The sequence below is a fragment of the Ambystoma mexicanum genome, chromosome 3q (assembly GCF_040938575.1).
Source record: "Ambystoma mexicanum isolate Mex_15411 chromosome 3q, UKY_AmexF1_1, whole genome shotgun sequence".
In the NCBI taxonomy this organism is placed as follows: domain Eukaryota; kingdom Metazoa; phylum Chordata; class Amphibia; order Caudata; family Ambystomatidae; genus Ambystoma; species Ambystoma mexicanum.
The window spans coordinates 1,139,533,624-1,139,543,623 of NC_090926.1; the positions used below are offsets into that span (position 1 = coordinate 1,139,533,624).

The window sequence follows — 10,000 nt, forward strand, 5'->3', positions numbered from 1 at the left end:
TCTGCACCGTAGTCGGCAGGATTTGAACCTGCGCGGGGAAACCCCAATGGATTTCTAGTCCATCGCCTTAACCACTCGGCCACGACTACTCCTGAGCAAACCTGTTTCTACTATAAACTTAACACTTTAGCCACACACAATGTCTCCTCCGCCCCTTACTTTATGCCGCTCTGCACCGTTCCCTTTTGGCCCTCCCATGACCCTTGAAAATGCATTCAAAAGTCAGAATCTCTATGGTCTGGCCCAAGTTCCCTAAATGCCATATCCCCTCCCTGCCAAGCTCGGACTAAGTGCCAGGGACAGATCTGTGCTAATAAACCTAGCAAGCGGCCAGGCAGCAGAGCCTCACCTTCACTAGGTTGCACTGGCTTCTGCCAGCTCCAAATTGAAACTGTTAACAGTGTCCTGTTTGGAAGCATGCCTGGGCAGGGGCTGTCTCTATGCAAATCGAGTTGCAGATGCCTCCTGGGAGCCAATTTCGGCAAGCCATTTTGACAGGCTCCAGAGGAATAAATGGCCGCACGAGTGGTCCGGTAGTTAGTCTAAGCCATATGGCAAAGATTTGGGTGGTGGGCCTTCTGGGCATGTGGCCCTAAGCCTCAGAGGACCGCAGAATGGGTCCCTTCTGCCCAAATAGAGAGGTCTTGGCCGATCGGGGCCGAGAGGACAGGGGCCTCACCACCCTCTGACGGTCCTCCTGGGCGCCCTTCCTCTGCTCTCTGCTGTTGTGGCAGAAAGCTGTGCCTTCAGTCCCCTGGCTTGCACAGGGCAGCAAAAGACTGTACTTTCACTGGGTCGCAGGTAGGGGGCCTCTCCTGAATGCATCTGCCAAGGAAGGTCTAGAAGTGACACGAGAACCCTTGTGCTGACACACAAAAAAGGCTCGGCAGATAGCTTGCGTGCCAGTTGCTCCATCCTCTGTATCCACATGGACCCCTCCCAATATCTGCTGTAAAGATGCAGGCAAGGAAAAGCGCAGGATGGGCTTCTTACAGACGGAGGCGATGCCAGGCGTCGATGGCTCTAGCGGCAACTAGTGTCAGGGTGGAAATATAATCGTGGCCCCCACCCCTAACAGTCAGAGAGTCCTGGATGGGAGTCTTCCCAATGTCTGCTTTATCGTCCATCCTATAATCAACATGCTTGTTTACATCTTGTTTTGGGGACATTTCCGAGCAAATTGCAAAATTGCAGCTCAGTTCAAACCGAGACGTAGTCGGCAGGGTTCGAACCTGCGCGGGGAGACCCCAATGGATTTCGAGTCCATCGCCTTAACCACTCGGCCACGACTACACATGAGAGTAAAACTCTCACTCGAAAGATCGTGCTGTGCTTACACAATAGAGTCCTTACTCTCTACCGCCTTGCCTCTAGATCTTGTCCTGTACTTTCCACCCTTTTCTCTCATCATGCACCGTTCTTTCTCCTCACAAGTTTCTTTTAAATGTACATATACGTTTGAAATTGCAAAACCAAAACTGTCAAAACGTACCAGTTTCTCTGCGTTGTTCAAAAGGATGAAGCCGCTTTTACTCCTAGGATCTTGCTTGAATAGCTCAAGTGCGCCACAGCCTCCTTTAGTAATTGTATTATACTGCTATTTTAAAATTGTTTTCCAAACCAGAAAAGAGTAAATAATAAAAGCGGGCGCTGCGCCGTAGTCGAGAGGATTTGAACCTGCGCGGGGAAACCCCAATGGATTTCTAGTCCATCGCCTTAACCACTCGGCCACGACTACTCCTGAGCAAACGTGTTTCTACTATAAACTTAACACTTTAGCCACACACACTGTCTCCTCCGCCCCTTACTTTATGCCGCTCTGCACCGTTCTCTTTTGGCCCTCCCATGACCCTTGAAAATGCATTCAAAAGTCAGAATCTCTATGGTCTGGCCCAAGTTCCTTAAATGCCATATCCCCTCCGTGCCAAGCTCGGACTAAGTGCCAGGGACAGATCTGTGCTAATAAACCTAGCAAGCGGCCAGGCAGCAGAGCCTCACCTTCACTAGGTTGCACTGGCTTCGGCCAGCTCCAAATTGAAACTGTTAACAGTCTCCTGTTTGGAAGCATGCCTGGGCAGGGGCTGTCTCTATGCAAATCGAGTTGCAGAGGCCTCCTGGGAGCCAATTTCCGCAGGCCATTTTGACAGGCTCCAGAGGAATAAATGGCCGCACAAGTGGTCCGGTAGTTAGTCTAAGCCATATGGCAAAGATTTGGGTGGTGGGCCTTCTGGGCATGTGGCCCTAAGTCTCAGAGGACCGCAGAATGGGTCCCTTCTGCCCATATAGAGAGGTCTTGGCCGATCGGGGCCGAGAGGACAGTGGCCTCACCACCCTCTGACGGTTCTCCTGGGCGCCCTTCCTCTGCTCTCTGCTGTTGTGGCAGAAAGCTGTTCCTTCAGTCCCCTGGCTTGCACAGGGCAGCAAAAGACTGTACTTTCACTGTGTCGCAGGTAGGGGGCCTCTCCTGAATGCATCTGCCAAGGAAGGTCTAGAAGTGACACGAGAACCAGCACAAAAAAGGCTCGGCAGATAGCTTGCATGCCAGTTGCTCCATCCTCTGTATCCACATGGACCCCTCCCAATATCTGCTGTAAAGATGCAGGCAAGGAAAAGCGCAGGATGGGCTTCTTACAGACGGAGGCGATGCCAGGCGTCGATGGCTCTAGCGGCAACTAGTGTCAGGGTGGAAATATAATCGTGGCCCCCACCCCTAACAGTCAGAGAGTCCTGGATGGGAGTCTTCCCAATGTCTGCTTTATCGTCCATCCTATAATCAACATGCATGTTTACATCTTGTTTTGGGGACATTTCCGAGCAAATTGCAAAATTGCAGCTCAGTTCAAACCGAGACGTAGTCGGCAGGGTTCGAACCTGCGCGGGGAAACCCTAATGGATTTCAAGTCCATCGCCTTAACCACTCGGCCGCGACTACCCATGAGAGTGAAACTCTCACTCGAAAGATTGTGCTGTGCTTACACAGAAGAGTCCTTAGTCTCTACCGCCTTGCCTCTAGATCTTGTCCTGTACTTTCCACCCTTCTCTCTCATCATGCACCATTCTTTCTCCTCACAAGTTTCTTTTAAATGTACATATATGTTTGAAATTGCAAAACGAAACCCGTCAAAACGTACCAGTTTCTCTGCGTTGGCTTAAAGGATGAAGCCGCTTTTACTCCTAGGATCTTGCTTGAATAGCTCAAGTGCGCCGCAGCCTCCTTTAGTAATTGTATTATACTGCTATTTTAAGATTGTTTTCCACACCAGAAAAAAGTAAACAATAAAAGCGGGCGCTGCACCGTAGTCGGCAGGATTTGAACCTGCGCGGGGAAACCCCAATGGATTTCTAGTCCATCGCCTTAACCACTCGGCCACGACTACTCCTGAGCAAACCTGTTTCTACTATAAACTTAACACTTTAGCCACACACAATGTCTCCTCCGCCCCTTACTTTATGCCGCTCTGCACCGTTCCCTTTTGGCCCTCCCATGACCCTTGAAAATGCATTCAAAAGTCAGAATCTCTATGGTCTGGCCCAAGTTCCCTAAATGCCATATCCCCTCCCTGCCAAGCTCGGACTAAGTGCCAGGGACAGATCTGTGCTAATAAACCTAGCAAGCGGCCAGGCAGCAGAGCCTCACCTTCACTAGGTTGCACTGGCTTCTGCCAGCTCCAAATTGAAACTGTTAACAGTGTCCTGTTTGGAAGCATGCCTGGGCAGGGGCTGTCTCTATGCAAATCGAGTTGCAGAGGCCTCCTGGGAGCCAATTTCGGCAAGCCATTTTGACAGGCTCCAGAGGAATAAATGGCCGCACGAGTGGTCCGGTAGTTAGTCTAAGCCATATGGCAAAGATTTGGGTGGTGGGCCTTCTGGGCATGTGGCCCTAAGCCTCAGAGGACCGCAGAATGGGTCCCTTCTGCCCAAATAGAGAGGTCTTGGCCGATCGGGGCCGAGAGGACAGGGGCCTCACCACCCTCTGACGGTCCTCCTGGGCGCCCTTCCTCTGCTCTCTGCTGTTGTGGCAGAAAGCTGTGCCTTCAGTCCCCTGGCTTGCACAGGGCAGCAAAAGACTGTACTTTCACTGGGTCGCAGGTAGGGGGCCTCTCCTGAATGCATCTGCCAAGGAAGGTCTAGAAGTGACACGAGAACCCTTGTGCTGACACACAAAAAAGGCTCGGCAGATAGCTTGCGTGCCAGTTGCTCCATCCTCTGTATCCACATGGACCCCTCCCAATATCTGCTGTAAAGATGCAGGCAAGGAAAAGCGCAGGATGGGCTTCTTACAGACGGAGGCGATGCCAGGCGTCGATGGCTCTAGCGGCAACTAGTGTCAGGGTGGAAATATAATCGTGGCCCCCACCCCTAACAGTCAGAGAGTCCTGGATGGGAGTCTTCCCAATGTCTGCTTTATCGTCCATCCTATAATCAACATGCATGTTTACATCTTGTTTTGGGGACATTTCCGAGCAAATTGCAAAATTGCAGCTCAGTTCAAACCGAGACGTAATCGGCAGGGTTTGAACCTGCGCGGGGAGACCCCAATGGATTTCGAGTCCATCGCCTTACCCACTCGGCCACGACTACCCATGAGAGTAAAACTCTCACTCGAAAGATCGTGCTGCGCTTACACAGAAGAGTCCTTAGTCTCTACCGCCTTGCCTCTAGATCTTGTCCTGTACTTTCCACCCTTTTCTCTCATCATGCACCGTTCTTTCTCCTCACAAGTTTCTTTTAAATGTACATATACGTTTGAAATTGCAAAACGAAAACTGTCAAAACGTACCAGTTTCTCTGCGTTGTTCAAAAGGATGAAGCCGCTTTTACTCCTAGGATCTTGCTTGAATAGCTCAAGTGCGCCGCAGCCTCCTTTAGTAATTGTATTATACTGCTATTTTAAGATTGTTTTCCACACCAGAAAAGAGTAAATAATAAAAGCAAGCTCTGCACCGTAGTCGGCAGGATTTGAACCTGCGCGGGGAAACCCCAATGGATTTCTAGTCCATCGCCTTAACCACTCGGCCACGACTACTCCTGAGCAAACCTGTTTCTACTATAAACTTAACACTTTAGCCACACACAATGTCTCCTCCGCCCCTTACTTTATGCCGCTCTGCACCGTTCCCTTTTGGCCCTCCCATGACCCTTGAAAATGCATTCAAAAGTCAGAATCTCTATGGTCTGGCCCAAGTTCCCTAAATGCCATATCCCCTCCCTGCCAAGCTCGGACTAAGTGCCAGGGACAGATCTGGGCTAATAAACCTAGCAAGCGGCCAGGCAGCAGAGCCTCACCTTCACTAGGTTGCACTGGCTTCTGCCAGCTCCAAATTGAAACTGTTAACAGTGTCCTGTTTGGAAGCATGCCTGGGCAGGGGCTGTCTCTATGCAAATCGAGTTGCAGATGCCTCCTGGGAGCCAATTTCGGCAAGCCATTTTGACAGGCTCCAGAGGAATAAATGGCCGCACGAGTGGTCCGGTAGTTAGTCTAAGCCATATGGCAAAGATTTGGGTGGTGGGCCTTCTGGGCATGTGGCCCTAAGCCTCAGAGGACCGCAGAATGGGTCCCTTCTGCCCAAATAGAGAGGTCTTGGCCGATCGGGGCCGAGAGGACAGGGGCCTCACCACCCTCTGACGGTCCTCCTGGGCGCCCTTCCTCTGCTCTCTGCTGTTGTGGCAGAAAGCTGTGCCTTCAGTCCCCTGGCTTGCACAGGGCAGCAAAAGACTGTACTTTCACTGGGTCGCAGGTAGGGGGCCTCTCCTGAATGCATCTGCCAAGGAAGGTCTAGAAGTGACACGAGAACCCTTGTGCTGACACACAAAAAAGGCTCGGCAGATAGCTTGCGTGCCAGTTGCTCCATCCTCTGTATCCACATGGACCCCTCCCAATATCTGCTGTAAAGATGCAGGCAAGGAAAAGCGCAGGATGGGCTTCTTACAGACGGAGGCGATGCCAGGCGTCGATGGCTCTAGCGGCAACTAGTGTCAGGGTGGAAATATAATCGTGGCCCCCACCCCTAACAGTCAGAGAGTCCTGGATGGGAGTCTTCCCAATGTCTGCTTTATCGTCCATCCTATAATCAACATGCTTGTTTACATCTTGTTTTGGGGACATTTCCGAGCAAATTGCAAAATTGCAGCTCAGTTCAAACCGAGACGTAATCGGCAGGGTTTGAACCTGCGCGGGGAGACCCCAATGGATTTCGAGTCCATCGCCTTACCCACTCGGCCACGACTACTCCTGAGCAAACATGTTTCTACTATAAACTTAACACTTTAGCCACACACACTGTCTCCTCCGCCCCTTACCTTATGCCGCTCTGCACCGTTCTCTTTTGGCCCTCCCATGACCCTTGAAAATGCATTCAAAAGTCAGAATCTCTATGGTCTGGCCCAAGTTCCTTAAATGCCATATCCCCTCCGTGCCAAGCTCGGACTAAGTGCCAGGGACAGATCTGTGCTAATAAACCTAGCAAGCGGCCAGGCAGCAGAGCCTCACCTTCACTAGGTTGCACTGGCTTCGGCCAGCTCCAAATTGAAACTGTTAACAGTCTCCTGTTTGGAAGCATGCCTGGGCAGGGGCTGTCTCTATGCAAATCGAGTTGCAGAGGCCTCCTGGGAGCCAATTTCGGCAGGCCATTTTGACAGGCTCCAGAGGAATAAATGGCCGCACAAGTGGTCCGGTAGTTAGTCTAAGCCATATGGCAAAGATTTGGGTGGTGGGCCTTCTGGGCATGTGGCCCTAAGTCTCAGAGGACCGCAGAATGGGTCCCTTCTGCCCATATAGAGAGGTCTTGGCCGATCGGGGCCGAGAGGACAGTGGCCTCACCACCCTCTGACGGTTCTCCTGGGCGCCCTTCCTCTGCTCTCTGCTGTTGTGGCAGAAAGCTGTTCCTTCAGTCCCCTGGCTTGCACAGGGCAGCAAAAGACTGTACTTTCACTGTGTCGCAGGTAGGGGGCCTCTCCTGAATGCATCTGCCAAGGAAGGTCTAGAAGTGACACGAGAACCAGCACAAAAAAGGCTCGGCAGATAGCTTGCATGCCAGTTGCTCCATCCTCTGTATCCACATGGACCCCTCCCAATATCTGCTGTAAAGATGCAGGCAAGGAAAAGCGCAGGATGGGCTTCTTACAGACGGAGGCGATGCCAGGCGTCGATGGCTCTAGCGGCAACTAGTGTCAGGGTGGAAATATAATCGTGGCCCCCACCCCTAACAGTCAGAGAGTCCTGGATGGGAGTCTTCCCAATGTCTGCTTTATCGTCCATCCTATAATCAACATGCATGTTTACATCTTGTTTTGGGGACATTTCCGAGCAAATTGCAAAATTGCAGCTCAGTTCAAACCGAGACGTAGTCGGCAGGGTTCGAACCTGCGCGGGGAAACCCCAATGGATTTCAAGTCCATCGCCTTAACCACTCGGCCACGACTACCCATGAGAGTGAAACTCTCACTCGAAAGATTGTGCTGTGCTTACACAGAAGAGTCCTTAGTCTCTACCGCCTTGCCTCTAGATCTTGTCCTGTACTTTCCACCCTTCTCTCTCATCATGCACCGTTCTTTCTCCTCACAAGTTTCTTTTAAATGTACATATATGTTTGAAATTGCAAAACGAAACCCGTCAAAACGTACCAGTTTCTCTGCGTTGGCCTAAAGGATGAAGCCGCTTTTACTCCTAGGATCTTGCTTGAATAGCTCAAGTGCGCCGCAGCCTCCTTTAGTAATTGTATTATACTGCTATTTTAAGATTGTTTTCCACACCAGAAAAGAGTAAACAATAAAAGCGGGCGCTGCACCGTAGTCGGCAGGATTTGAACCTGCGCGGGGAAACCCCAATGGATTTCTAGTCCATCGCCTTAACCACTCGGCCACGACTACTCCTGAGCAAACCTGTTTCTACTATAAACTTAACACTTTAGCCACACACAATGTCTCCTCCGCCCCTTACTTTATGCCGCTCTGCACCGTTCCCTTTTGGCCCTCCCATGACCCTTGAAAATGCATTCAAAAGTCAGAATCTCTATGGTCTGGCCCAAGTTCCCTAAATGCCATATCCCCTCCCTGCCAAGCTCGGACTAAGTGCCAGGGACAGATCTGTGCTAATAAACCTAGCAAGCGGCCAGGCAGCAGAGCCTCACCTTCACTAGGTTGCACTGGCTTCTGCCAGCTCCAAATTGAAACTGTTAACAGTGTCCTGTTTGGAAGCATGCCTGGGCAGGGGCTGTCTCTATGCATATCGAGTTGCAGAGGCCTCCTGGGAGCCAATTTCGGCAGGCCATTTTGACAGGCTCCAGAGGAATAAATGGCCGCACGAGTGGTCCGGTAGTTAGTCTAAGCCATATGGCAAAGATTTGGGTGGTGGGCCTTCTGGGCATGTGGCCCTAAGCCTCAGAGGACCGCAGAATGGGTCCCTTCTGCCCAAATAGAGAGGTCTTGGCCGATCGGGGCCGAGAGGACAGGGGCCTCACCACCCTCTGACGGTCCTCCTGGGCGCCCTTCCTCTGCTCTCTGCTGTTGTGGCAGAAAGCTGTGCCTTCAGTCCCCTAGCTTGCACAGGGCAGCAAAAGACTGTACTTTCACTGTGTCGCAGGTAGGGGGCCTCTCCTGAATGCATCTGCCAAGGAAGGTCTAGAAGTGACACGAGAACCCTTGTGCTGACACACAAAAAAGGCTCGGCAGATAGCTTGCGTGCCAGTTGCTCCATCCTCTGTATCCACATGGACCCCTCCCAATATCTGCTGTAAAGATGCAGGCAAGGAAAAGCGCAGGATGGGCTTCTTACAGACGGAGGCGATGCCAGGCGTCGATGGCTCTAGCGGCAACTAGTGTCAGGGTGGAAATATAATCGTGGCCCCCACCCCTAACAGTCAGAGAGTCCTGGATGGGAGTCTTCCCAATGTCTGCTTTATCGTCCATCCTATAATCAACATGCATGTTTACATCTTGTTTTGGGGACATTTCCGAGCAAATTGCAAAATTGCAGCTCAGTTCAAACCGAGGCGTAGTCAGCAGGGTTCGAACCTGCGCGGGGAGACCCCAATGGATTTCGAGTCCATCGCCTTAACCACTCGGCCACGACTACCCATGAGAGTGAAACTCTCACTCGAAAGATCGTGCTGTGCTTACACAGAAGAGTCCTTAGTCTCTACCGCCTTGCCTCTAGATCTTGTCCTGTACTTTCCACCCTTCTCTCTCATCATGCACCGTTCTTTCTCCTCACAAGTTTCTTTTAAATGTACATATATGTTTGAAATTGCAAAACGAAACCCGTCAAAACGTACCAGTTTCTCTGCGTTGGCCTAAAGGATGAAGCCGCTTTTACTCCTAGGATCTTGCTTGAATAGCTCAAGTGCGCCGCAGCCTCCTTTAGTAATTGTATTATACTGCTATTTTAAGATTGTTTTCCACACCAGAAAAGAGTAAACAATAAAAGCGGGCGCTGCACCGTAGTCGGCAGGATTTGAACCTGCGCGGGGAAACCCCAATGGATTTCTAGTCCATCGCCTTAACCACTCGGCCACGACTACTCCTGAGCAAACCTGTTTCTACTATAAACTTAACACTTTAGCCACACACAATGTCTCCTCCGCCCCTTACTTTATGCCGCTCTGCACCGTTCCCTTTTGGCCCTCCCATGACCCTTGAAAATGCATTCAAAAGTCAGAATCTCTATGGTCTGGCCCAAGTTCCCTAAATGCCATATCCCCTCCCTGCCAAGCTCGGACTAAGTGCCAGGGACAGATCTGGGCTAATAAACCTAGCAAGCGGCCAGGCAGCAGAGCCTCACCTTCACTAGGTTGCACTGGCTTCTGCCAGCTCCAAATTGAAACTGTTAACAGTGTCCTGTTTGGAAGCATGCCTGGGCAGGGGCTGTCTCTATGCAAATCGAGTTGCAGATGCCTCCTGGGAGCCAATTTCGGCAAGCCATTTTGACAGGCTCCAGAGGAATAAATGGCCGCACGAGTGGTCCGGTAGTTAGTCTAAGCCATATGGCAAAGATTTGGGTGGT

The 10,000-nt window shown here is 51.2% G+C and overlaps 11 non-coding genes across 11 annotated transcripts; all 11 read right to left on the reverse strand.

Annotated features, from left to right (window-relative positions):
• Nucleotides 1-7: 7 nt before the first annotated feature.
• TRNAS-AGA (transfer RNA serine (anticodon AGA)) lies at nt 8-89 on the reverse strand. Its single transcript has one exon. It is a non-coding gene; the product is annotated as a tRNA-Ser (tRNA).
• Nucleotides 90-1,211: 1,122 nt separating this feature from the next.
• Nucleotides 1,212-1,293, reverse strand: TRNAS-CGA (transfer RNA serine (anticodon CGA)). The gene has a single exon. It is a non-coding gene; the product is annotated as a tRNA-Ser (tRNA).
• A 1,557-nt stretch (nt 1,294-2,850) lies between these two features.
• TRNAS-UGA (transfer RNA serine (anticodon UGA)) lies at nt 2,851-2,932 on the reverse strand. The gene has a single exon. It is a non-coding gene; the product is annotated as a tRNA-Ser (tRNA).
• A 363-nt stretch (nt 2,933-3,295) lies between these two features.
• Nucleotides 3,296-3,377, reverse strand: TRNAS-AGA (transfer RNA serine (anticodon AGA)). The gene has a single exon. It is a non-coding gene; the product is annotated as a tRNA-Ser (tRNA).
• Nucleotides 3,378-4,499: 1,122 nt separating this feature from the next.
• Nucleotides 4,500-4,581, reverse strand: TRNAS-CGA (transfer RNA serine (anticodon CGA)). Its single transcript has one exon. It is a non-coding gene; the product is annotated as a tRNA-Ser (tRNA).
• Nucleotides 4,582-4,944: 363 nt separating this feature from the next.
• On the reverse strand, nt 4,945-5,026 carry TRNAS-AGA (transfer RNA serine (anticodon AGA)). The gene has a single exon. It is a non-coding gene; the product is annotated as a tRNA-Ser (tRNA).
• Nucleotides 5,027-6,148: 1,122 nt separating this feature from the next.
• On the reverse strand, nt 6,149-6,230 carry TRNAS-CGA (transfer RNA serine (anticodon CGA)). Its single transcript has one exon. It is a non-coding gene; the product is annotated as a tRNA-Ser (tRNA).
• A 1,112-nt stretch (nt 6,231-7,342) lies between these two features.
• On the reverse strand, nt 7,343-7,424 carry TRNAS-UGA (transfer RNA serine (anticodon UGA)). Its single transcript has one exon. It is a non-coding gene; the product is annotated as a tRNA-Ser (tRNA).
• A 363-nt stretch (nt 7,425-7,787) lies between these two features.
• Nucleotides 7,788-7,869, reverse strand: TRNAS-AGA (transfer RNA serine (anticodon AGA)). The gene has a single exon. It is a non-coding gene; the product is annotated as a tRNA-Ser (tRNA).
• A 1,122-nt stretch (nt 7,870-8,991) lies between these two features.
• TRNAS-CGA (transfer RNA serine (anticodon CGA)) lies at nt 8,992-9,073 on the reverse strand. The gene has a single exon. It is a non-coding gene; the product is annotated as a tRNA-Ser (tRNA).
• Nucleotides 9,074-9,436: 363 nt separating this feature from the next.
• TRNAS-AGA (transfer RNA serine (anticodon AGA)) lies at nt 9,437-9,518 on the reverse strand. The gene has a single exon. It is a non-coding gene; the product is annotated as a tRNA-Ser (tRNA).
• Between the last annotated feature and the right edge of the window lie 482 nt (nt 9,519-10,000).